Source organism: Lynx canadensis, chromosome D3 (assembly GCF_007474595.2).
Source record: "Lynx canadensis isolate LIC74 chromosome D3, mLynCan4.pri.v2, whole genome shotgun sequence".
Lineage (NCBI taxonomy): Eukaryota > Metazoa > Chordata > Mammalia > Carnivora > Felidae > Lynx > Lynx canadensis.
In genome coordinates, this window is record NC_044314.2 from 15,347,989 (window position 1) to 15,375,806 (window position 27,818).

Genomic DNA, 27,818 nt, shown 5'->3' on the forward strand with positions numbered 1-27,818 from the left:
GGCACGCATTTTGTTGGATCTAAGTATTTCAATGTGGGGGATGTTAATGTAAATGGCATTGTTTTCAATTTCAAATTACATTCGTTTATCGTTTGTATATAACAAAGCAATTGACTTTTGTATATTAAAACCTTGCTATGATCACTTATTAGTTTCAGGATGTTGTTTGTTTTGTTGTCAATTCTTTCAATTTTCTACATAGAAGATTATGTCATCTGGGAACAAAACCAGTTTCATGTCTTCCTTCTGAGTCAGCATGCCTTTTATTCCTTTTCTTGCCTTACTGCATTAGCAAGAACTTTCAGTATGACCATCCTTTCATTGTATCTGATCTTAGCAGGAGAGCTTTGAGTTTCTCACCACTAAGCATGTCAGCTGTAGGTATTTTGTAGACAGTGTTTGTCAACTTGAGAAAGTTCCCATCTATTTATAGCTTACTGACAGTGTTTATCATGAATGAGTGTTGGCTTTTGTTAAATGCGTTCTGCTTGTATTGATATGATCGTGTGTGTGTTAAGAAGTGAATAAAGCAGAGGCTTTTCTCTCACTCTAGTAGAAGCAGTGATGCCATATGGCAGAGCTTCATATGACTTAAATCTTTTTATTCCCTATAATATCTTCCTACCAAGTTTCCACAGTAACCAAAACATACATGCTGTTACCATTCAAAAGCTTTAAGAGTTTTCCAGGAACATTTATGGCTATTCATCATTTCTCTAAGCCTCTCTTATAAAGAAATTCTGGAGACACCTGCGAGTAATGTAAATAAGGAATTTTTACAAACATTCTGAGATTTGAATTTTTCTTTTGAATTATAGTTATAAATATAGAAAAAGTTTAATGCAGTCTTGGGAGGTAGAGGTGATTTTTTTCCTCCTAGAGGTATCAGGAGATTTGATGGGGTGGCAAATTTCTAGTTGAGTCTTCAAGAATAAGTATGATTTTGGAGACAAGGGAATTTGGACAGAGAGAATTGCATAAATAAATCCATGGAAATAGAAAAAATGTCAGGCATATTTGGGGCAGTCAGTTATTATGAATTTGGAATGTTAACAGGCAGATGGTGGAAAGGTGGGCTGGACAGCTGAGTTAAAGACAAGTTATTGTGGACACTGAATGTCAGACTGAGAAATCTAATTTATTCTGCAGGGAATGTGGATTGGGTGAAATATTTTCAGTACAATGAAGACATCAGAACTGTGCTTTAAGAAGATTAATTTTGTGGTACTGGTAGAATGAAACAGACAAAAGATATGAAAGAAGGGATACCTTTATCATGTCTGATAATATATCTTTTAAATTCATTTTTTAAAGAAAATGTCACATAGTAACCATGAGAACTTTAACTACACTTTGAGGATGTGATTCCGCTGTCAGTAGAGACATTCACTTCCCATTTTCTCTGCTGATGAAGGATGGAAGTCAGGTTCAGCTGACAGTGAGAAGAATCACAAAACAGGGTCAGTATGAAATCTAATTAATTAAGAAGGCAAAAGCTTCTGTTATATGTATATCATGATATCTTCTGGTTATATGTTACCAGTAATACTAACAATAGAGAAGGTGGAAGAAAGGGAAGGAGGCATCTGGGTAGCTCAGACGATTAAGCATCTGACTCTTGATTTTGGCTCCGGTCATGATCTCATGGTTTGTGAGTTCAAGCCCTGTGTTGGGCTCTGTGCTGACAGTACAGAGCCTTCTTGGGATTCTCTCTCTCCCTCTATCTCTGCCCCCCCCCCCCAGGTAAATAAATAAACATTAAAAAGAGGAAAGAGAGAGAAAGGTAAGGAAAGAAACAGAAAGGGAAAGAGGGGAGGGAAGTAGGGAGGGAAGAAAAGACAAGAGGAGAGGATGGGGAGGGAATAAATATATCCAGTGACTCTAATGGTAAGGTCCTTGAAGGTTTACTTAGACAAAAATTTTCCTTCATATTTTATGTTTATCAAAGTAATAATTTGGAAGCTATTGCATATCAATGTAAAAATCTGAGGTAGCCATTAGTTCTCAGCTTTATGGAGTCAAGGCAGGGGTTATACTTCCTGGCTCACTTAGGTTAGGTGGGGTTGTGTGACTGGTTTGGGGCATGAATTCTGAGTGGAAGTTCTGAGTGTTGCTTCTGGGCTGGGACATTTGATTGCCTGTGTGTGATCCCGGATCCTGCAGAGCTCTCTCTCCTTCTGGCACAGATGGTGGCTGTTCCCTCAGCCTGCATCTCTGAGACACAATGTTTTTTTTTGTTTTTTGTTTTTTTTTTTTACCAAGTCACATTTGCATCAACAACATATGAGCACATTGGCCTAATTGCACTGTCCGCGATATTGACTTAACTTCATGTTTTTCCAGTTTGATAATCTGATAAACATATAACATCTTGCTGCATTAAACTTTTAAATTTAATTTTTCTTTGCATTTGGAGAGCATGAATACAGATTAGAGGCCATAATAAGAATTTCTAACTTTTCAAGTAATGTTTTATTCAAGTAATACATACACCTGGTAACCAAATAATATAGATGATTTTATGATGAATATGAACTATTTCTTGAACTTTATATCCCAACTTAGTTATTACTCTTCAGAAGAAGCTTGTTTTTAAAATTGCTTCTGTTTTAGAACTTCTTTAGGTCCTTTCCATAGATCACATATTTTTTTACCTTTATTCATTGATTTATCAACTTTATGTAATATTTCCCGGATATATAAAGTAAGGATTTAGCTCACTTGCACTGGTCCATCCTCCGTCTCTTTATTCCAAAATTTGATATTTATATTTTGCTATTATTCTTCTGTTCAGTTTTGTAAGTGTACATAATCAGCACAAGTCACTCTTCCCTCTCCAAAGGCCATAGAGAGTGTTGCAGTTATGTATTGCTACATAAAAACCACCCAAAACCATGATAGCATAAAATAAGTTTTATTAATCTCACAGACTCTACTGTTAGAAATTCAGACAGCACAGTAGGGCAATGTGGTCCTTCTCCAACAATGTTTGGGGCCTTAACTGAAAAGAATCAAAGACTGACCATTCTCCGTGGGGTGACCTCCACGTGAGCTTTCTCTGGTGAGCGCAGTAATAAAGTGGCTGAAGGTGGAGTTATTTCAAAGTCTTCATCATGTATATCTCTGGGGGTGATGCTAGTTGATTCTGGGACCTCAGCTTGGACTGTGAGCCACAGCATCTAGACACAGTCTTTCCACGTGGCTTAAGCATGTGGCAGCTTCAGAATACTTGGACTCCCTCTATGGTGGCTCAGGACTTCAAATGTTAGTGCCCAAAGAGAACAAGGAGAACGTTGTGTGCCCTTTTCTGTCATCACCTTGGCCGTTGCTCAGTGCCACTTCTGCCCTGTTCCCTTAGTTAAGTGGGAGTCACTATGGTTGGCCCAGAGTCAAGGATAGGAGAAGGAACATAGATCCCACCTCCTGATGGAAGGAATATCAAATAGTTTACAAATATTTTTTAAAACCGCCACAATGACCTTATTTTCTTTCTTTCTCTATGTGTCTAGCATCTGAACCACTGGGCCACCATGAAAGAGTCCATGGATTTTCCTTTCGTTTACTGCATCAGATGCTTAAAATAATGTTACATTTTATTTTGCTCTGTATTTTGTATTTGAAACATGAATGTTTTGCATAGCTCCATTTTTTTTCTCATTCCCTAGAGTTTCTAAGTGCATTTTTTGGTATTTCACAATTTGCCTTAATTTTGTCCTAAATTATTTTCTCCAAGCTTCTCAGTAATACCTTCTGGTCATAAATTTTTTTTTTTTTTTTTTTTTTTTTTTTTTTTTTTTCCTTTCCTGGATCCCTTTCTCCCAGAGTTATTTTTTTTATTTTATTTTATTTTATTTTATTTTATTTTATTTTATTTTATTTTATTTTATTTTATTTTATTTCATTTCATTTCATTTCATTTCATTTCATTTTTGTCTGCCTGTTGGGACAGTTTTCTCTAGAATGCCATCCTGACATTCTTATTTACTGTTCTCTTGTAATGGAGCCATCTATACTTCCGTATTCTTGGTTTAGTCTTAGTTTTTTGAAGTTCATCTTCCAAGAAAAGTTATCAGTGTGATAAATTTTCTGAGTCCTTATCTGAATGAAAATATCCACTTTCCTTGTTAAACTTAATAGTCTAGTTAGAGAGATAACATAATAAGTCAGCAATGAGTTTCTTCTCGTAATTTTAAACTAATTTTTATATTGTTTTCTACAATCTAGTGCTGGTGAAGAGAATTCTGATGCCAGTCTCATTAACATTCTTTGTTGGGGTCCTGTAGGTTCTTTTTCTCAGTGTTGACTATTTCCTCCTATTTGGAATTTTTTTTAGCATTTATTTTTATTTTTGGTTTATTCAGTTTTATAAACAAGTATTTTGATGTAGATATATTTTAAGTTATCATGTGTGTCATTTAATGGGGCTTTTTAATATTAAGACTGGTTTCCCTTAGTTCTACAAAGTTGTCCATAACATTTTTGGTGACTTTTCTCTTTCTCATTTCCTCTCTTCTACTTAAAGGATACCTCATAATTAGAACTTGAGCCTGAGTATGTCTTGGCTTTTCTCTCATATTTTCCATTTCTCTTTCCCTATTGGATTTTTAAAAACCTCTAAAAGTTCTTTCTCCTTCTCTAGTAGTTACTTTTTCATAGCATCCTGATCTTATTTTATAGTTAAAACTTTTTAAATACTTTTTAGAAAATTTAAGTTTTTTTTTTTCAAGTTCTGTTCTTTGAATTATATCTGTTTCACTTCTGTTAATGTCTCTTTCTTCTTCCCTTGCCCCCACCCCATTCATTTAGTCTTTCTTTCTTATACTACTTGCTTTGTTCAAAGGCTTGGTAATCTCTAGATACCCACATAGGAGTTTATTCTGCTATTATATAAGCAGATATTCTTTCCAATGAAGTTTCTCTTTTGAGTAGAAATTCTGACTTGGAGTTCCATGTGACAAGAGAGGGTGGTGTGAACTAGCCAACCACCACTTAAGATGAGCAAATAGTAGGGGTTGGCTGTGTCAGACCATGAAACCTCCTCCAAATGTCAGATGATAATGGCTTTCTGCAGATCCAGCACTCAGATTGTATGCCTTAAGTTTCTTCAGATATTTCATTCAATTCTATTATGCTAGAGTGAGCCCTCTGATATAGAAGAATAAATAAAGGCCATCTTTGTTCTGTGGGCTGGTGAGGGAAAGGAGGGTGGGCGTGTTAATTGATACAGCCATGCCATAGCCTCTGCCTGCCCCCCCCCCCCCACACACACACTATTTTGGGCTCCATTTTTCACTTCAGAACTCAACCTTACTTGTTGACTCTGAGCTTAATTTTCCACCAGCAGGATTTGGGCCAGCAAGGGTTATGCCCCTATTGTTAGTGGTCTTCTCATGTTATATTATGGGCTGCAGTATTCTTTGACCTTTTCATCTGCCCACATTTTCCCAAAACATTATTTTTTCTGGAAATTTATAGAAATCTCTCCTTAATTAGTGACTCCATCCCTTCTGTTTTCTTAGCAGTTATAGGTTTATTTCCTCTAAATATTTATTTATGTATTGATGTATTATTTATTTTTACTTTCTTTTATTTTGGAGGGTCTTCAAAAATTTTAGACTCAAACTTTGTGTCCAGTCTTCCATCTTGAACCAGAAGCTCATAACTAACATTGTTTTAAACCGCATAAAGGATTTTAATTCTGTAAACATGGGGAAGAAATCAGCTCCTTGCCTGTTTCCCATGCCAACCTGATTGTTTCTCTAAAAGGCAAAGGACAGAAGCCACCTGTTTTCACATCAGGGTCTTAATGGCTCACCTGCAATCACTTGAACTGATGTTATAGTTAACCACGTTGTAAAAACGGTTGTATATCCAAAAGCAAGAGTTCCTCATCAGTGATAGCAATCTACACCTCAAGAATTGGATTGCTGCCATAGAACACATATGGATTCTGATACTACTATACATATTTCTTAGAGGGACTATTGCAACGAGCAGCTGTATATCTCAGTAGGAAAAATCTATTGATCATAGGCATTAAATACAAATATAGAGGATTACTTGTTCTGTATGGGGACATAAAAGACATTTCACTCAGAGAGGGTGATCCAAATGAACAATTCTTTGCATAATGTGGTATTAGGAGATCTAGGAAGGCCTCAATTGCTACTGCCTGTTAACTGATGTCCAAAATTCCACCATCATTTGATTATAAAGCTGGTAACCCTGTGAATCGTGGCACAAGGTGTATAAGTTATTTGTACCTCTGTGTGAATAAAGGAACGGAAAGCAACTTTCTATAATGATGTGTAAACACGAAGGCATGGAACCCACTACAGAGATGGGAGTATTCCTCCTAAAAAAATGAAGAGAGGCTGAGGGTCAGCAATGAAGGGTACTAGAGGCAAACTCCACCTTTTTAAGTGACCTGCCTAGACCTGCATGTAAAATATTCTAACCAAGGACTGCCATTTTGATCTACAGAGCATATTCAGTTGGGCATATCTGAGAAATAGGCAGAGGAATTTTGAAGCAAATGACTATCAGAGATTTTCTTATGATGTTCCTAGAGTTATTTATTTTAAAAAGTAGTCTAAATGTTGAAACAGCATTTCATGTATTGCCCAGTAGATGCTTTATTACACTCACCGTTCTATTATTAGTACATAATGCTAGCAGTGATGTTGGAGATAATTTTACTCATCAATGACAACATGGCATCTATCTGGGAGACACATGGTTGGATGCAAAGAAGCTCCTCCCTGTAAATTAAAAGAACAACCCATTCACCATTTCTCTTTCTCATCATTGCCCAGTTTATATCTTCTTTTTTTCTCAAATCTCAAACTCTCCTCCTCTCCACTCTTCACTCTCAGCTGACTACGCCCCCCCCCCCACCGCCCCGCTCCCTGCTAATTCACTGAGAATTAAAATCAATCAAAAGAAAACCTTCATATTTGTCTACCATCCCATCTCCCCACTAACTGACATCTGCCCCACACCCTCTACTATCTCACAGATTATCACAGATTCTTATTGTAGATTCTGGAATTTCAATAGCCCCACTGTAGCCTGCTTGCTGTCCCCACTCTCTCCTTCATCTGGACCTTTTCACTCCAGATCATTTCTGATAGCACACATGCACCTGCTCTTATTTCTTCCCTCTTTAACCAACCAACCAAACAAACAAACAAACAAACAAACAAACAAACAAACGTTCTTCTTCAAGTCCTCACTATTCAGGCTCTTGCCTCCATTTTTATTTACCGGAATTGTCCATGTCAGCAAGTTCAATGTCCTGTGTGTTGCTAAATCCAGTGGCCCATCTTCATTTCTCATCTTACTTGAATGTGAAGTAGTATTTGACAATATTTGATGATCCCTCCTCCTCCTCCTCCTTCTCACACTCTTCCCATGTTGCTTTCTGGACACCATGCTCTCTTGCTTTTCCTCCTCCCTCGCTTGTTACCTCTCCTCAGTCTCCTTTGTTCTCTTTCTTTTATATAAGCCTTTAATGAGTGCTGCCTTAGCTTAGGTACCCCCCCCACCAACCCCCAGAAGCAAAGCCTGGAACAAGGACTAGCTGGCAAGTAGTTATTTTTATCAAGTGATTCCAGAGGGAGGGGAATGGTGGGCTGAGAATCATGAATCAGGAAAGGAGGGGATGCCAGAGGATGGGTGATTTATTAAGCTGCTAATAACTGTTGTGAATAGCTGGAACTTGATCCTTCTATGGGTTTTCTGAGAAACTAAAATTAACCTGGTAAGAGTCCAACCAACGTGCTAATGAAGTCAGTATTTATGTATCCCACTTGTCAGGGTTTCCCCCCATAGCTCTGAAGTGAACATCAGAACTTTCTGGTGTGAACATACACTGGAAGGGCCGGGTGAGCTACCACGGACTCTAAGGCAGTGTCCACAAAGATATGCCAGGGAAAAAAGCAAAAGTTGCACAGCGCTGCTGAGATGACGTCTCTTACGGTGGGCCACACCGGTACAGCAGCTGGCTGTGGCAGCAATGACTGGGGAAAAAAAAGGTAGGCAGAGAGATTGTGATTCGGGGCACTAAATATCATCCCTACAACCTCCCAAGTTTGTGTCTCTGACTTGGAATTCCTGTACAGCCAACAGCCTGAGGGACATTCACATAGTCAACAGGCCCATCAATCTTCACATGCCCCAAATGGCATTTCTAGCGTTGTCCCTTCACACTGGCTTCACCTATTTCAGGAGGAATACGACCACTTCTCGCCACCCATGGCTACCACCTTGGTTCACATTGCCATTATGTTTGACCTGGACCACAGCAGTTGTCTCTTAACTGGTCTTACTGCCTCTTCCCTTGCCTCTCTTTAGGCCCTTCTCAACAGACCAGCCAGAGTGATCCTGTCAAAATGAAATCCTTATCCTGTCACTCCTCTGCTCGTTTCCTTCCAAAGGCTTCCTACCTCATTCAGAGTAAGACTGCAATGCCCTGAAGGGCCCCACATGATCGGACTCAACCTGTCTGTGAGACCTCACCTCCTCTCCTCTCTCTCCTTTTTCTCCACCCACCCAGCCTCCTTGTGGTCCCAGAAATGCCGCAGGCCAATGCCAGCCTGGAATCATTCAAAGTGGTGTCTACTCTGCCTGCAGCTTTTGATCCTTCAGATAGCCTCAAGATTAATTCCCTCACTTCCCACTCTTTACTTAAATGCTATCTTTTCAGTGACAATCTGTACTGATCAATGTATTTCTGATTGCAGATTTCCTCTCTATTATTCTTTGAACTTTTTTTTTTAAGTAAGCTTCATATCAGGTGTGGAGCCCGATGTGGGGCTCAATGCTGGGCTTGAACTCACCACCCCAAGATCAAGACCTTGATATCAAGACCTGATCTGAGATCAAAAATCAGATGCTTAACCAACTGGTCCACCCAGGCACCCCTGTGCTTTGAACTTTTTTTATGTGGTTCCCTTTTTCTTGTCTTTTCCATAGTACTTATGACCATTTAACATAGGATATAATTTACGCTTTAATTTTATCTTTTTAAAATTTTCTGTCTCTTCTTGTTAGAATGTACATTTCATGAGGCCGATATCCTTGCCTGTTTTGTTCACTGGTACATTCCAAACATCTGTAACAGTGTCTGATTTATTAATGGTCACATTTGACGAGTAAATGAGTTGATGATCTGACATCTACTCTCAAGTTTGCCACAACCCTTATGACCTTAATCAAGTCTGGGTATGGATTCTTCCTGAGTTTGAGCACCTTTTGTTTTTAAATTTTTTTTTTCAACGTTTTTATTTATTTTTGGGACAGAGAGAGACAGAGCATGAACGGGGGAGGGGCAGAGAGAGAGGGAGACACAGAATCAGAAGCAGGCTCCAGGCTCTGAGCCATCAGCCCAGAGCCTGACGCGGGGCTCGAACTCACGGACCGTGAGATCGTGACCTGGCTGAAGTCGGACGCTTAACCGACTGCGCCACCCAGGCGCCCCATAGCACCTTTTAAAAATCAGTATAAAATATGTGAGCTGAGGCCATTTGAATTTTCGAGCTCTAAAATTTTACCGTTATTGTTTCATAAGAGGAAGCTGGGTAAAAGTTTTCCCGGTTTCCTTAAATTTTGAAAATTAATGAAAGAAGATACTTCTGAATGTTATATTTAGCTTAGAAATCTACACTTTATTGAATGGAAAAAAGTGAACTATATTATTTTTGGTGTATAACTGAGAAATGAGATCTGCCTCTTTAACTGCTGCAAAATAAGCCTTGGATAAAGGTTCTAGGCTACTTTGCAGAAAACAAAATCTACTTTGCAAAATGCAATTTTAAAATAATTTAAAATACATTTTTAGGTGTTAAGAGCAAATTTGCTAGTATCTTCTATTAGACTTTCTATTGAACTGAGATAAATATATCTCATATATCAAATTTAGTATTAGAGTAGTGAATGCTTTCAAAATGCCCAAGGGCAAAGAAAAAATATTTTCATGAGCTTGGAGGGGCTTATAAAATTTACCTGTGTCTGTTTCTACATTCTAACTAGAAATTTTCTTCTTCTTGTAATTTCCACACACACAAAAAAAACCTTCTTTTTTTGAATCCCAGTTGTTTTGACTAAAAGCCTGCACATGGAAAAGAGAAGCATTGCAAAATTCAATTAATCTGTTATCCAATCTGACAATGTCTAATAAGTTAGTACTATTGTGAGTGTGCACACATACTGAGTCATTATAGTGGAAAGGCTTTTCTCTTTTGAAATACATCTAAAGCCATGTCCAAATGATTGTTGTTGAATTTGAGTAAAAACTAAAATTCAGATTCTCAAGAGTAAAATAAATACCACATTAATGTCAAGAATAATGTCCCTAAGCATTATTCTTTATGTAGCTTAGGGATTTTGATTAGTTAAATTAGTTTTTCAGCCTTGTGTGGTTCACCATGACATATTATGGGCCAGGCCTAGTTCACTAGTTTACTTTAGCCAATATCATTGCAGGCAAATAAATTTCTCACTACATATATATTAAAGAAAATTCACATTCCACAGAACTGACTGTCTGTTAAGTATGACTTCTAAAGTTACGTGCTCATGTACGAAGTACTTAATATTTGATGACACCACTTTAAAAAATGTGTCCTGAGTCTTAACGTCATTTTAGAGACAAAGGAAAACAGACTGTATATTTGAGTAGCTGACCACTCGCCGTGATAGACCAAAAATGATTATGAAGTTAAAGTAAAATTGAAAAAATTAATGAGTTAAGGAATAGAGATTATGAAACAAGAAAATTAATACTGTTAATACTACTCTAGAAGGGGCTTTGGATAATTGAAAAGTTATTTAGATAAGGAGCTGATCAGATTCTTCTGGCTTATAAAATGTCCCCTTGTTTAAGAACAAAACAAACAGTTCGCAACAAAACAAAAGAACATTTGAAAGGTGTATTAACTGTTTTCTGAGTCCTCTCACAATATTATGGTTTCCATGTACTAAATGCCATACTAATGATTCTGCACAGATGATGCAATTTATGTAGTATCGGCCTTTAGTGAATGCGTTAGACGCTGGGAGGATATGGCTCCAACTATTTCTGTGTCTGTTGAGTTTCTCATAAGGATAGATCTATGTAAGCTTGATATACTTCTCATTTGAATATTGCACATAGTATAAAATGATGCATTTATAGTTCCCTAATGTACCACCTTACTGTTAGAGCAGGATTTATGTATTTCCCAGAATGTGTTAGACCTCATATCTTTCACTGTAACAAACCTAATACACTGTGATAGAGTAGCAATTCTAATATCTCTTCATCTTAACTGCATGCAGGGTAATACTAAAGGAAAGAAATAATCTAATGTCTCTAGTGCCTATGAATATTTTTCTAACAGCTTTTAAAACTCAATATAATATGTTTTACTGGGAACTAACTTTAATGAAATTATGTGAAGCACTAGCCTAACTGTATTACAAAACATATATGCTTCTTGGTTGTAAATAAAGTATGAAAATAATTAATAATGGGTTTGATGCATTAAGGCACTCACTTCCTTAATGGGCTTTTAAGATGCTTAGGTATTTCAGGCAACATAATACAGACTAATAGGGCACAATAAACACATAAATACACACACAATACACACTCTTGCGTAGCATATTTAGTATTATACTTCAAAACATAGCTTCTCCTTGCCAAATATTGTTGTTAACTTTGGTTCAATATGAGGGTATATAGTCTTTGAATAGGCATTTTATAGTTTGTTTCTTCTAGAGATCTCTAAGCATAAATTAATTTATTGTTTTAAAAAAAGGTATACATATGCTAGCAGGAAATGTATTTGTTTTCCTGTGAAAGTAAAAAAAAAAATTCCTACTAACTAAAGTAATTTGAAAAATTGGATTAAAACTGATTTTCTCAATGGATTATTGTTTTTTTTTATATTTTGTTGAATTAGAGTAGTTTTGGGCATTTTTAATTCACTTCCAGGAAACCATGTTGTCAGATGTTTTAACCCTTATTACATCATATTTGAAGGAGTAGATGTAGAAGCAGAGTATAGAAGGGTTTTTTTTTTGTTTGTTTGTTGCCTCTTCCCATAATTCTGATGTTTGACCTTGTTTTCCTGTATTTGTGAAGATGTACAGTTTTTATCCCATTTCAGTGCTCTTCCTTTAATATTTGTGAGCTCTGACTCCATGAAAATGTACTGAGTAATAAAGTGGGAGAGATTTACCTGTATAAATGACTGAATGACTGCTTTGGGTAATCCACATCTAGGAAAGAAGATTTTTGACATTAAAAATTTTTCTAAATTGGTGGAGACACCTGGGTGGCTCAGTCAGTTAAGCATCCCGACTCTTGATCTCAGCTCATATCATGATCTCACAGTTCATGGGTTTGAGCCCCACGTTGGGCTCTGTGCTGATGGTGCAGAACCTGCTTGCAATTCTGTTTCTCCCTTTCTCTCTACTCCTCCCCCACTCATGCACTCTCTCTCTCTCTCTCTCTCTTGCTCTCTCTCTCTCAAAATAAATAAGTAAACTTAAAATTTTTTTTTCTAAAATAATCCTTCACTGTGTCTGGATTCCAGTGATGTTTCATTTAAAAGTGTTTCATAACTGCCTTGAAACCATTAAATTAGAAAATATTAAGTAAATTTGCAGGAGTTTATCTCTTTTTTGTTTATTTAAATTTTACTATCCTGATAGTGTTCTTGCTCGAGGGGAGAAAAAAATCAATAATTTTTGGATATATACCAGATTTTCCTAGAGGAAAGGCAAGTATTTGCCTGCTGACCGTTGGTCCTTTCTAACTGCTTATTTTTTTCTTATAGAGAAAAAATGAGGCATCTGTAGTAATTGGTCACATTCTGTAAACCCTGATTCCTGGATAACGTACTATCTTAGCCATGGAATGTTATTTTAAGGCATAGAAACAAACCCAACCTAGTGAAGTTTTGTTATTTAATGGATAGAGAATAATATCTTAATAAGATGCATCTAGGCTTATTGGAAACTTGTGCCCAGGGAACCAGGAAGCTCAGGGATCAAGGCTGATCCTTACGTGTCCACATTTTATCTCATTTCTGCTTTCTTCATATCTGTCAGTAAGCCGAGTATTTATTATTTATCACTTATCCATTTACCAAATATTGGTAGACCACCACCATTGCCCTCAGTTGGGTGCTAGATGGGGATTCAAGTGTGAACAAGAAAGATTGAGAATATTAAATGATTCACTAAAGAGGTTATGCATATTTATATGGCACATAAACTAGATGAATACATAACTAGGGAATTAGCACTAGTCTGGGTTTCCAGAATTAGGCTGAAAAGTAAGGAGCTTAGCTTCTTCCTGGAGGCACCTTGCTATTTCTTTGCTGTTGGTCATGAAAAAACCACTTGGTTTCTAGTCTTCAAGATCTTTCTTTCCAAGAACACAGTTTACTATACTCTCTTACTTTTAGTTACAATTGTCAAGAAAGAATATGATTGGTTACTGACAAACCAACAGATTGAATCTACTGGCACAATCAGATGTGATTGCATAAGTACAGGGGAAAGGATGGATTACAAATATTCATGTAGAATATAAATGGCTACCCAAGTACCCAAGGCAACCTCTTCAGCACTGATGTGTGTGAAGGCCTACCAGGCATTCTTTGAAAACTGCCATTAACTTTTTTCTCACCCATTGATGAAACTTTTGGATTGAGGCAAAAAGGCCTTTACACATAGGTCATCAGTATATTTTAGTCCAATGTTTGGTATCTGAGGACAATTATTTTAACACATTTCATACAAAATTATTTCAAAGACTAGAAATGACATTTAAAAACCTATTCCAGATGTCTCCCATTTAACTAGACATAGTGAAAACTCTACTAGCTTCAGATCCCATCCTTGAAATTTAATCACCTGATTGCTTACTACAAGTGAGAGAGTAGGGGTAGAGCTAAAGAATGGAACTTGAGAAATAGAGTAAGAGATTGATTATAATGGTTAATTTTATGTGTTGACTTGACTGGGCAATGAGTTGCCCAGACACTTGATCAAACATTATTCCGAGTGTGTCTGTTAGGGTATTTCTGGGTGAGATTAAGATTTGAATTAGTAGACTGAGTAAAGCAAATCTCCTTCCCTAATGTGAGTGGCTTCATCCAAACAGGCTGAAGGTCTGAACGGAACAAAATGGCTGACCCTCCCATGAGTAGAAGGGAACTCCTTCTGCCTCACTGCTTTCCACCTGGAACATTAGTTTTTTCCTGCTTTCAAACTCAAGCTGAAATATCAGGTCTTCTTTGTTCTTGATATTGCCATAGTTCATAGTGCAACTGGACCATTTGTTCTCCTGGACCTCTAGCTCGCTGACTACACATCCTGGCACTTTTCGCTTCTATAATCACATGAGCCAATTCCTTATAATAAATCTTTTCTCTCTTCTCTCTCTTTGTCTCTTCTCTCTTCTCTCTCTCTCTCTCTCTCTCTCTCTCTCTCTCTCTCTCACACACACACACACACCCTATTGGTTCTTTTACTTTGGAGAACCCTAATATACTGCTTGATGCTTAAACTCAAAGATTTGATGAATACAAGGAGTGAACATTTAAAGATGTATTTCTAACTTGAATAAAGTATATTGCGAGTTGTATGAAAAATCTTAAAGAATCTATGATAGTCTTCAAAACAATATTGCCCAATAACTTTCATTATAATTAGGTTATAAGCATTTTGTAAGGTTCACCTACTATTGTACAATTTCCTTAGGTAGCTATATTTCTCGAAGTTTCCTCTCAGTCACTCATACCGATTAATCAGACTAAGATGAACTGAGATTAATGTGTGTATTATTTTAGTACAATTTTTAAAACCTGAATACTGATAGAGGTTAGATTCTAACTCTCATGTGATCCACATTAGATTTGTGGCATCATTGAATGGTGTCCATACCCAAAAATATGGCAAGAAGCAAGACTTATTAAAGGCAGACATTGTTTTTCTTCCCTGTCTATATCCCTAGAACTTTAGGTGGTGCCTGATGCCTAGGGACAACTCAAATATTTGTTCAGTACGTTTTGTATGTTATGCATTGTGTGCAGTGCCAGAACTTGGGGGCATACAAAGGGACATTATTTCTGTGCATTTAGAGATGAGAAGTGAGGGAAGTTTTAATATCTTAAATATTTACTATATTTCTGGGGCTATGCTAAGTGTTTTAATATGAATTTATTTCATTCAGATGATAATTTTGAGTTTTGACACTTAAAATAATAATTGTTGCAGATGAACAACTATGAGAAATAATTTAAATACTTCATTAAAAAATAATTGTTTTCTATTTCTCTCATTTGTGATTTCAAAAGAGAAAATGGTAGAATCCTTATTCGTTTATACCAAATTACATATTACTGTTGTATTGTAAACAGGATATAGTTAATGTATTTGGAAATCATTTAGAGTTTTTCAAAGATAAGAGCATATTAGAAAAAACCTCTAGTATCATTTAATGATACTATATAATTATAGAGATAAGGGTGCTGAAATAAATACTAACTGAACAGCGTGTTTACATATGTAGTTTATTACAAAGGGAATACATCAATATTTGCCAAATTTTCTTTAAAAAAGCAAAAGTGGTTAACTGTTCTGAAAAAAAAGATATTTTTTGTAAACTTTCATTTTTCCCCCCAATCAATTCTAACCTTGCTCATTTACTTTATAAAATTAATGAGAAATCTAGATTGGATAGAGTTGTTATTTTTAAAGGGAGAGAACAATTTTTTCAACAAATTATATTAATGGAAAATATTTTTTCTTTCATTGCAAAATACCTTTTGGTAAAGGGATTCTAAGCCTTGGTGACATGCTAGTTTTGTTTTTTAATGTATGGGGGAAAATGACAAGGAAGTTGAAATGCATGTAATTTCACTGAGAAAATTTATTTAAAGCTTTTCTCTTTGATGTGGATATTGTGACAGTTTTCCTGTTTACGGAGTAGCTGACTTCCTCAGTAGCATCTAATGTTTGCAAATGCAGGAGATTTTGGTTAATCACATTCAAATTTTTTTAATGTTTATTTTTGAGTGAGAGAGAGAGAGAGGGGGAGAGAGAAAGAGAGCGAGTGCCAGCAGGGAGCAGCAGAGAGAGAGAGGGAGACACAAACTGAAGCAGGCCTCAGGCTCCCAGCTGTCAGTACAGAGCCCTACGCAGGGTTGGAACTCGCAAACTGCGAGATCGTGACCTGAGCCAAAGTCAGATGCTCAACTGACTAAGCCACTGAGGAGCCCCTGGTTAATCACACTTAAAAATTCTGATTATATTCTCCCAGGTATTTCAAACGTTGCCTTCTTCCAGCAAATCCTCCCAGTGGGAAGGAAGGAAGGAAGGAAGGAAGGAAGGAAGGAAGGAAGGAAGGAAGGAAGGAAAAAGAAGAAGAAAGAAAAGAAAAGAAAAGAAAAGAAAAGAAAAGGAAAAAGAAAGAAAGAAAGAAAGAAAGAAAGAAAGAAAGAAAGAAAGAAAGAAAGGAAGAAGAAAGAAAGAAAGAAGAAGAAAGAAGAAAGAAAGAAAGAAAGAAGAAAAAAGAAAGAAGAAGAGGAAACCTCCTCAGCTCTGTGGATTTTTAAATTTTCATTTAAATTTTGTTCTAGACCTTTGGGTTTTTTAAATATAAACATACTTCTTTTTTTTTTTTTTTTTTTTTTTTTTTTTTTTTTTAAATTTTTTTTTTTTTTCAACGTTTATTTATTTTTGGGACAGAGAGAGACAGAGCATGAACGGGGGAGGGGCAGAGAGAGAGGGAGACACAGAATCGGAAACAGGCTCCAGGCTCCGAGCCATCAGCACAGAGCCCGACGCGGGGCTCGAACTCCCGGACCGCGAGATCGTGACCTGGCTGAAGTCGGACGCTTAACCGACTGCGCCACCCAGGCGCCCCTAAACATACTTCTTAACGAAGAATGTGTAGAGCACACAATTGTGGCAGTTGAGGTGGAATCCACTGTTGCCATGACACAGTGACTGGGTCCATCAAATTTCTTAGAATGTGTCATGAAGCTTTTGAATATCTCAAAAACATTCCTTTGAAACTGCCAGACAACTGTTTTGATAGGGTTTTCTTATTTGTTAAGACTCACAAGTCCTATTTTTCTCAGCATGTGGTGTTGAGCACAATGTGCAATGTTGACCAGCCTTTATTTAGATAAGCTGGAAGAGCATTAGTTTTCCTCGGGAAGCCATGCACAGGCAAAATTAATTGAGGAAACCAACTGATTTCTTCTTTTCCAGCTGCAATTCAAATGACCCAGGTGTTATACAGTGCAGTTGCGAAAAATCAAGCCACACAAAGCCCTGTATTAAACAGTTGCTACTCACAGAATGAGGTGTTGATTGTTAAATCATCATTAAGAAAAAAAACAGTTTCCAAATGGACACAACAGAAATTTCCTTTCACTGTAGACTGTGGCTCAACTAACATCTCTGGGGTTAAACCAGCCAGTTTCAAAATTCTGCATCATTTTCTTCCCACTGTGAACTTGTTTTCAAGAAAGTTGTTTTCTCAGTAATAACATTGGTCATCCTAACAAGTTGAATAGCAATTTTCAAGTGCAGGCATTTTCCAAACAATAGTTTCTTTGCTTTAAAGTGATATGAAGCAATAAATGTCTAAGGAACATGATATTTTGGATGAGTTAGGTAAGGTTTGCTTTTTTTTCTCTTTCATGCCTAGCTCATGCTCCACTAATCATCAGAAATGATGTTTTGTCAAAAACCATTGAACAATTCATTGAATCCTTTATTGTATTCAAAATAATATTCCCTTTTGTGGAGTTATTCACATTGTTCATTGAGCTTCAAAATTGTTTTTAATCATCTGAAACATGGAAGGTCTATCTGTCTGTAATAATCACAGCTCTGTGCTTAACCAAGATCCAAGTGATAAGGTCTGCTATTATGTCCTCTCACCTTGTTTTGTGTGGTTTATTCTAACCGCAGATACTTGAATGATCTACTACCTGAATTGGAGGTCAGACTTGTTCTTTCATTTCATTGAGTTTGCTCTTTAATTCTGTTCAGTATCATAACACAGCTTTATTTTTCAAGTCCCTGAAGATACAAGCTAATTTTCCATTCAAAATATTGTTTATGGCATAATAAACCAGGCTGTGCTTATTGATGGTTCAGGGACAATACATTTCAAATGAATCTGACATTTGTTGGGATAGAAAAATTTTCCTTCTAGGTTCTTTAGCTAGTCTAATAATTAAATTGAGATAAGACAGATTAACAGGAGATAAACGAAAATTCAACATGTCTACCTCTTGTATCTATGGGAGGGACCCAGGGAAACTGAGTAACTCCCCCAAATGGCCAAAGCCATCATTTTAAATACCATCTTCAGCTAAAGCTGAAAGATGTTTGGGGTGTGGAGTCCGTTACAGAAGGCTACCAAGAAAAGTACAGTAAACAAGAGTAAAATTGTTTGGAAGATTCAAGCCCATGCCTTCTTCATCGGTAACAGTTTCTAGAAATTTTGATTCATCTTTCTCGGCATCGCCAGGCAGACACCCTTACAAATGGAGGTTTCCCATATAAATTATTCGTACAAAAGGGTCATTCTGTTTGGTTTTCAGACCTTTTCCCATGTTTACCGTTTCTTAAAAATAGCCAGTTTAAAGTAATCAGTATGCCAAAGAGGAATTTCTAGGGTGACATAATTTGCTCCCCTTCACACTCAATCCATTGTATTTAGGTCAGAATCTGAAATTTCCTAACAATGCAGAAAACAATTATTTTTCTTTGACTTACCTGAAGTTTGACTAACCTTTTATTTACTATGACTTTCTATAACACAGGCTTCAGTTCCAAAGAGTTAAAAACCAAATGCTTCATCCTCAGAAATGATTCATCAACACCTTTCAAGGACAGTTCAGGAACCACTGAGGGGACAATAATCTTTAAGGTAAGGAAGTTAGGACACAAATTAGAATCTGAGTTTGTTTCATTTTGGAGAGAATAGCCAAGGAAGTCCTCTGCCAGGAAGCTAGTTGTTTCTCTCTAAAATAACTTGATTTCTGGAGGGAAAATGAATAGAAAATTGCATTGTTCAGAGAGTTGGTTAAAAGGTGAACTTCAGAACCACTCCACACTCCAAGGGAATGCTTTTAGTGTTGCTCCCTGAAGTCAACTAATGGATTGAAAAAGGACTGGGCAAAGTGGTCACCAGAGGAAACCGGATGGGATGGGCAGCTGCAGCTGAACCCGTGCCAAGCACAAACTGTTCAAGATGGAGAAGCGTATGTAAAGATATATTGGAGGCATCGAGATCTGTGGAAGCAGCAGCCGACATGCCTCTTTCTTCTCCTACAGAAAAATGAACAGAAAAATGTGCAGAAGAATAGACTATAAGGTATTTCACAGAGGAAACCAAGTCTCAGATAAAAATGAAAATTACTGGATGTTAAGTCATTGTAGAAAAAAAAAATCACACCCATGTATTCACGCATGTACAGACATGGAAAGAAGGGGCAAGAGAGGACCTGGAGAAGACAGTAAATGTAGCACTATTGAAACACTGATCAAATCATTTCCTGCATGATTAGCAGTTGATGGCCAACATGAAGCATCTACTTATATGCTATGTTTGTAATAGCATTTCAACTGTTTGGTTAATGCAGTGATAGTGTGTGCGGTTTGCAATATTTCTTTTTTTAAAAGATGAAAGGGCCAAATCCACCTGATGTTTCCAAGTTAAGAGGCGCCGTACCCAGGTACAACTTGAGACCTTGCCTCCTGAAATGTGTTCAGACATTTTCTTTCTTTCCTTTTTTTTATGTTTATTTTTGAGAGAGACAGAGTGCGAGCAGGGGAGGGACAGAGAAAGAGGGAGATACAAAAACCGAAACAGGCTTCAGGCTCTGAGCTGTCAGCACAGAGCCCAATGCAAGGCTCTAACTCACAAACGAATGGTGAGATCATGACCTAAGCCGAAATTGAAAGCTTAGCCAACTGAGCCACCCAGGCACCCCCAGACATTTTCTATAACGATCAGTACAGCACCCGAGACAGAATGTGAGCTTTGGAGTCAGGCAGACATGTGTGATGATGTATATTTGCTGTGTGACCTAAGGCATGTTACTTAACCTTTCATGGCTTCCCTTTCCTTTTGTGTAACAGAAGGATCATAAAGTCTGTTTTAGGACATTGTGAGAATTACTATAAATGACATGAAATTCCAGAAATATAAACAACCAAAAAAAAAAGGAAGCTTCTATTGTTACTACTGTTGTTTTAGTTATTATCTTAGTCCATTTGGGCTGCTATCACAAAATTCCACAAACTGGGTAGCTTATAAGCCACGGAAATCTATTTCTCACATTTCTGGAGATTGGGATTTCAAGATCAGAATGCCAGCATGTTGGATGGGGACCCTCTTCCAGGTTTCAGATTTTTGCTTGTATCTTCAATGGCAGAGGGTGCTGGGGGGCTCTGTGGGGTGCCTTTTGTAATATCATGAATCCCATTTTTGAAGTGTCCACTTCTGTAGACCTGAGCACCTCCCAAAGGCCCCACCTCCTAATATCATCATGTGAGTATTTGGATTTCAACATCAGAATTTTGAGAGAACATAAACATTCAGACCATAGCAGTTATTGTTACAATTGTTGAGGAGTAACATTGTTTAATAATATGATCATTTAGTGAGGATCAGAGGAAGTATGTGGAATAGTAGTCCTTAATTTATGCATAGGATATAGAATCCTAGAGAAAAGGGGAGAAAAAATCTAGCTAGAGGAAGAAGCATTGGAAAAGACACCCAGTGGAATATGTATGGAAAATGTCAAGCAGTCTGGTTCATTTGGCCATTTGGAGGCATGACCAGAGATCTCTCTCTCTGAAATGCATTATGCATATTTTACTTCTGTATGGATTGCTGCACAGTCTATTTGATTGCAGTGCTTATGATAGGTCTGTGGTCTGCATGTTTTATATTCTTATGGTGATTTTTCATTCTCAAGAATTTGCTGGAAGCAGTATGTAAATGCACCCTCTTTTGTATTGCCAAGGTCTGTTTCTCACAAGTCAGAGTGAAAATCTACAGCAAAATGTCACTTGACTTCAAAGAACAATCATTTTTCACTTGTTTGTATCAAGGGACAGTGAACATTTGTGAATGCTTCTACATTTATTTCCAAAATACAGCTTAGACCTAGTTGAAAGAGCTACCCAAATCTTTTGCATATATTTGCAAAGCCGCAGACCGGCTTAGAACCTTCCAAAATGAAGGTCTTTAGATGAGCGTGACTTCTGAATTTCAGGTGGAACAGATCCCCCCAAAAGAGACATGGTTTTTCACTAAGTGGGGCAAATTGGCTGAAAGCAATCTTGGAATTGTGATGCTTTTGTAAATAGGCTGAACCGAAGCAAGGATTTTGAGATTAGATTAATGCCAGCCTTAGCTGGAATAATTTGTGCTCTTGAGCAGCTGCAGCTGTGAAATCACTACAACATGCTCTAGTTGAGTATGTTTCTTTCGCCTTGATCTCTGGTACATTTTAGCTCAAACAGAGATCCATATGTAGAAATGGGTCACTCAGGGGCATAATGTGCATTTCTGATACCCTCAAAGGACTTCCAGATTTACACATTAGCAAATGACTTACAACAAGGCTGAGAGAAAACCCACTATTTCCATCTGTGGCCTGAAGATCATTGACATTTAAGGGGAAATTGCACACATTTCCATTTTTAGCAGCCCTTGAAAATAGAAAAATATACACGGCATCTCTAGTAAAGGCCAGTATTTGGTCCATATTTGTTCTTGTCAGCTGCTTGCTAGGAGAGTGAAAGATAGAAACACAGGCCCAGATATATCTCTTACCATTGTCTTCGTTAAGGTTTCTATAGACAAAGAAGCTTGTAAACAACAGAAGTGTAGTTCTCATAGTTCTGGAGGCTAGAAGTTCAAGATCAGGTGTCAGCATGGTCAGGTGCGTGGTAAGGACCTGCTCCCTCCCTTGTAGATGGCTGCCTTCACGCTGCATCCCTGCATGGTGGAAGGGCCAGGGGGGCTGGGAGGTCTCTATTATAAATACTATACTAATAAATACTATAAATATACTAATAATACTATAAATACTATACTAATCCCATTCTGGAGGGCTCCACCCTCGTGACCTAATCATCTCCAAGTCTACACCTTCTAACACCATCACACCGAGGGTTAGGATTTCAACATATGGATTTTCAAGGGACACAAAATGTCAAAAACCTTAGCATACATTGAAAAGAATACTCATGTTTCCGATCAGCAAGGGCAGAGGTTACTAATCTATAATGGGAAGGGGAAATGGCATAGATTTTTCTTGACTGAAAATAACCAACTGAGTTATGACAATGAAATGAGTCATCTGTAGAATCCTCATTTTCATTGTTAGATTTTCAGCTCCTAAGAATCTAGCATTCCGAACCACATCGATATGCACCAGTACATGGATTAATCTCAATCTCACACACAATAGTGAGAGCATGAGAGAATACATATTGTATATAAAGTTTAAAAAGGCAAAAACGAATCCAAGATGTTAGAAATCAGAATAGTGACTTTCCTTGAAGGGTAGAGAAGACTGGAAGAGTTTACAACGGGGAGCTTCTGAGGGGTGCAGATCAAGTTCTGGTTCTCAACCTGGGTGTTAGTTACATGGGTATCTTCACTTTATGAAGTGTCTGGCAGGCTGTGCATTTATGATATATGCACCTTTCTGGTATTTGTTTTACTTCAATGAGACAGTTTAAAAATTTTTAGTTTCTGTCAAACCCTCTCTTGATAACCCCATCAGCATCTACTTTAATGGTGAGTCCTATGACTGTGAAAATGTGTCAGTGGCCATAGGGCATTGTGACTGAAATGCACCATAGTCCTTGTTACGCCAGATGCTTGCCTTTCAAAGGCTCAGCAGCCCCTTTAGTGGGAGTGAACCAAATGTGCATGTTAACAGAGCAGCTGAGAAGTAGAAAATCCCAAAGTATCCAGGACCAAATAAAACCACCACAAGGCAAGTTGAGGGGCCATTTGGGAAATCTTACCACCTTTCTCTAAAGCCAGAATTTTATAATATTTTCGTTAAGATTGCCACTACAAAGTAAGAAAATACACATCTGCACCAGGGGAAACATACAATTCCCTCCTAAAATAATGTAATTATGGTAAGGACATTATGGGGAGGCAGTTTTTCATTCAACGCTATTTGTGGTATCAAAATGAAATGAAAACTTATTTTTACCCTAGAAACATACTTGGGGAACTAAAACTGTGCTTTGGAAGCATGGGGCATGATTTTATTTGTGGTCTGCCCATTTCTTTACCTGATGGGACCACTTTCCAGCCGTCGCTATTCACAAATGCTGAGAGAACTTATATATAATTCACTATGTTGTGTGCATGTCCAGAGTTGGAACCAGATCTCCGTTTTACATGACAGGAGGATCACCCGCAATTTCATGGCATGATGCTAATGCTTTTCCACATACAAGGGCATTTCTCGGCATGGTCAAGATGACTTCAGTATCAGTCACCTCTCAGTCCAGGTGCTGACCACTCACTGACCAATGAAAGAAAGTCACTTCCATTCTTTCTGTAAGATGCTTACCTCCTAGGATTTTTTTTTTCTGGTTTTTAAATGAGATAATACTTGCAAAACTTCGCAGATACTTTCCACACCTTAGGTATTTGGTAGATGTTCACATGTTGTAGGAGTAGCAGTACTTGTACTATTGATGATGATCGTAATGATGGTGCTTTTAGTAGTAATGGCCGACACTTATATGTGACACAACTGTTAATGCTCTTTCTACAGAGTAGAAGTAGCAATGGCAGTTGTCGTAAACAGATTAGCATCTTACTCCAACTTCATATTAGGAATCATTTATCTTCACAGTTGTTTCTGTTTTTCACCCAGTTCCATTTGTTTTATGTGGACACCTATATATAAAACAGAATGCAGTTTTATAATGTTCAGCTCTTTCTCAGACCTTTTTTGTATAGAGGTCTTTGTTTTTCCATTAACATTGATGTACGTGTTAAAATGTTAAGAGAGCATTTCCCATGTACTTCTGACTTGGAATTCACTCTCCACAGTTACGACATGACTGTTACATGCCAATCATTAATTCTAGGTCATGGTGGATAATGCGGGCAAGGTGCCTGCCCTCATGAGACTCACATTCCAGTATGGGAGAAAGAACATAAATAAGCATGGATGCTATTTGCTGATTTAATTTCTTTGAAAGGAACACACAAGGAATTGATGGGGAACAGCAGGTGGCAAGCGCTCCTCCAGACAGAGTCATGACGGGTACCTCTCAGAGGCTGATACTGGCAGGGAGATTGGGAAAGAGTATTTCAGGAAGAAGGAACAGAGCAGACACCTTTAAGCTGGGGATTGTTCAGCACACTGAAGGTTACCGGGCATGGTCCCAAGTGAAAGATGGGGAACATTGAAGGAGATGAAGAGAGAGGTAGAAGGGACAAGGGGCGATGCCCTGGGGCTTCCGAAAGTATCACTGGAATGAGTGGAGGGGGATGTGCTGACTTAGTTTTTGAAAATACCGCTTTGGGATACCAGCTGGGGAATGACCGAGAAGGCACGAGGATGAAGCAGTAGCTCGTGTGAGAGATGGTAAGTGGTTTGAAGGGTTTGGACTCAGTTCAGAGAAGGCAGTTGTGATTACAAAATAGACGGAAGCTGTCTACCTTTTCATTAATTTAGGTGAGATGGTGATAGCCATGTCAGCGTTCCAGGTTTTGTGCTTAATACCTCTACTAATAACTCAGTAGTAACCACAACTATGAGCGACCAGTAATAGTGACTGTCCACGTAGATGATTTCACACATGTTCATCCTTAATCACAACAGAGGCACTGGATGAACCAGTCCAAGTACTCTTCTCCACTGAAGAATGAATGTCAAATTTATCCCCTATCATGCAATAAAAACCATTTTGCAATGAGAAAAAAAAGGCTTGAGAAGGGATGAACAAGAATGACATGTTATTGGTTAGCAGAGTGCATGTGAGTTAAAAACACTTTCATATGAGTTAATTCATTTGATCAACCCAGGAGATACATGCTAGGGCAATGGTCAATGCATATTCCCCTCCCCCCCCACCACTTTGTAGATGAGAAAACCCAGGCTCTGAGAGAATAAGTACTTTTTAAAGTTTCCACAGCCAGAAAGTGACAGAAGTGGGATATAAACATTATGTCTTGATTCCTGATATTAAAAGAGTATTTCCTCAAAATGATACCTAAACTTCCTCTTGCGGGTGTGATCCTAAAGGGATTTTAAGAGTATAGTCTGTGCCATGTGGCCTTGCATTTGGACTTTTACTTTCTGTCCTGGGCTATTTCTGTTCCCCATGGCCAAATCCCATTCTGTTCAGCCCATTATTGCTACCTTTGTTATAGATGAAAAAATTTGGAAATATAAATATGCACTCATTATAAAATGTGATCTGATGACCTTTTAGTATTTGTTGTGTACGAACTGTAGGCAGCAGTTAAAGATGAAAAGGAATTGGCATTGAGCCTTCTTAATTATTGTTCCTGTTTCAGACCTTTATTATAGCTCTGGCTCTTGCTGACACATCTAAATGAGGTTTACAGAACCTAGAGCAGTGAATTCTGTGCTCATTAACAGAGGACTGACAGGACTGCGGAGTTTTCCTTTTTGCCCTTTTAGAAAAGAAATCATCTTAGGTATCAGATTTAGATGTTTTATTTTACGTGTGGATTACCTACTGATTTGGAATTATTGTAAGTGTGTGCTTCTGAGGAAAAGCCTCAAATGAGATCAAAGGAGCACAGCAAGAAAGAGAACGGAGGCTGCACTCAGTTAGGTTTTCTGAGTTCTGTTAAGTCACAACCATCATGACTAGAATGAGAACTCAATATGTCATTGTAAATTGTGCTACCCAAAGAATGCTCGTTGGCAGAGGGTCACATGTCTGGTGAATTCCACATCCATGGAGACCATGACCAATGCCATCTTTCTTGGTTTCAGGTCATCATAACTGGTCTTCTGACCTCTAGGGTCATCTCCTCTTGAACTCATCTATATATCACTGCCAGATTTGACTTCTACAAGGGGAAGCTCTGGTCATGTAATATCCTGGTAATCTTGTTGCTGGGTGCCCCCATTTTACAGTTAATTATACATAAGTCCTTTTAGTAGTAAACAACTTGCAAATTATGGTGTATAAGGGGCACCTGGGTGGCTTAGTCGGTTAAGCATCTGACTCTTGATTTTGGCTCAGGTCATGATCTCATGGTTCATGAGCTTGAGCCCCGCGTTGGCTTTATGCTGACAGTGCAGAGCCTGCTTGGGATTCTTATTCTCCCTCTTTCTCTGCCTCTTCCCTGCTTGTGCTCATGGTCTCTTTCTCTCTCTCTCTCTCTCTCTCAAAAATAAATAAAGTTAAACATTTTTTTAAATAAAAAAATTTAATTGGTACACACACAATTCAGTCAACTAGTTAATCTCAAAAGGCAAACATCAAATTAGTAGATCTGCTTGGCCTGTCATAGTTTGCACATTTAATGGGCATGAAATTCTCACTTAATTCTCTTTTACCAGAATTGCCAGAGCATCCATGTTTTTGATAAATCTGGAATTTAGGTTTTCTGACAAAAACAACGTGACTTCTTGTCTCTGTTGTGTGGGTAGTGCATCGACCATGGACGTGAATAAAGAGGTTTAATGGCAAGAAACACATAGATAAGGAATTGACTTCCAGAGCAAAGCAAATGGCAAAAGATAGTTTATGGTGGCAGGTACTTTGCATAGTAGGCAAACTTTTAAAAGTACAATTAATGAAAAACATACACCATACATATCATACGTATTTATCTGATGATAAATTTCTCTAGGGAAGATTGAGGAGGGATTGGTAACATCTTCAGGAAGTAAATGACCTTTGGGTCATAAAGGGTGAATTCAGTAAAGTCACTTGATAATGTAGTAAAGCAACATGATAAATTGTGGATGTCTCAGCCCCCCCATACATATATATATATATATATATATATATATATATATATATATGTATATGTATATATATGTATATATGTATATATGTATATATGTATATACATATATACATGCACACTATACATGAAGACCTACTATATAAGAACTTAAAATAGGGGCACCTGGGTGGTTCAATCGGTTAAGCATCCGACTTTGGCTCAGGTTATGATCTCACATTTCAGGAGTTCGAGCCCCACATCAGGCTCTCTGCTGTCAGCGCTGAGACTGCTTCACATCCTCTGTTCCCCCCTCCCTATGCACCTTCCCTGCTCACTCTCTCTGTATTAAAAATAAACATTTAAAAAAAGAATTAAAATGGTTTGTTGTAACTGGTACTTGTAGGGAACTTCTCAAGTTATGTGAACATTGTGTCTTAGACATATCATCCTGACAGCCACATAGAAGGTATATTGGAGGTATTTTAATAAGTTTATGAAAGGATGATTATTACTTAATAGAACTGTGAATATGATATGGAAAAGAAAGAATAGATTTTAGGAACATCTAGAAAAGAACATTTATAAGCTTTATTGCTAGATTGCATTGGGTAAGAAGAGTTAAGGGAGAAGGTATATTCCACATTCTAGGATGACTCATAGAAACCTGGGTGATACAAATTATAAAAGGAAATTAAAGAGGAGATAATGAGACTGAGGTGCTGATATCCAGGTGAATATTAGCAGTGAGCAACTAGATTTCTAAACTTCAGAGAAAGACCTAGACATTTGTAAGTTATAGACTGCT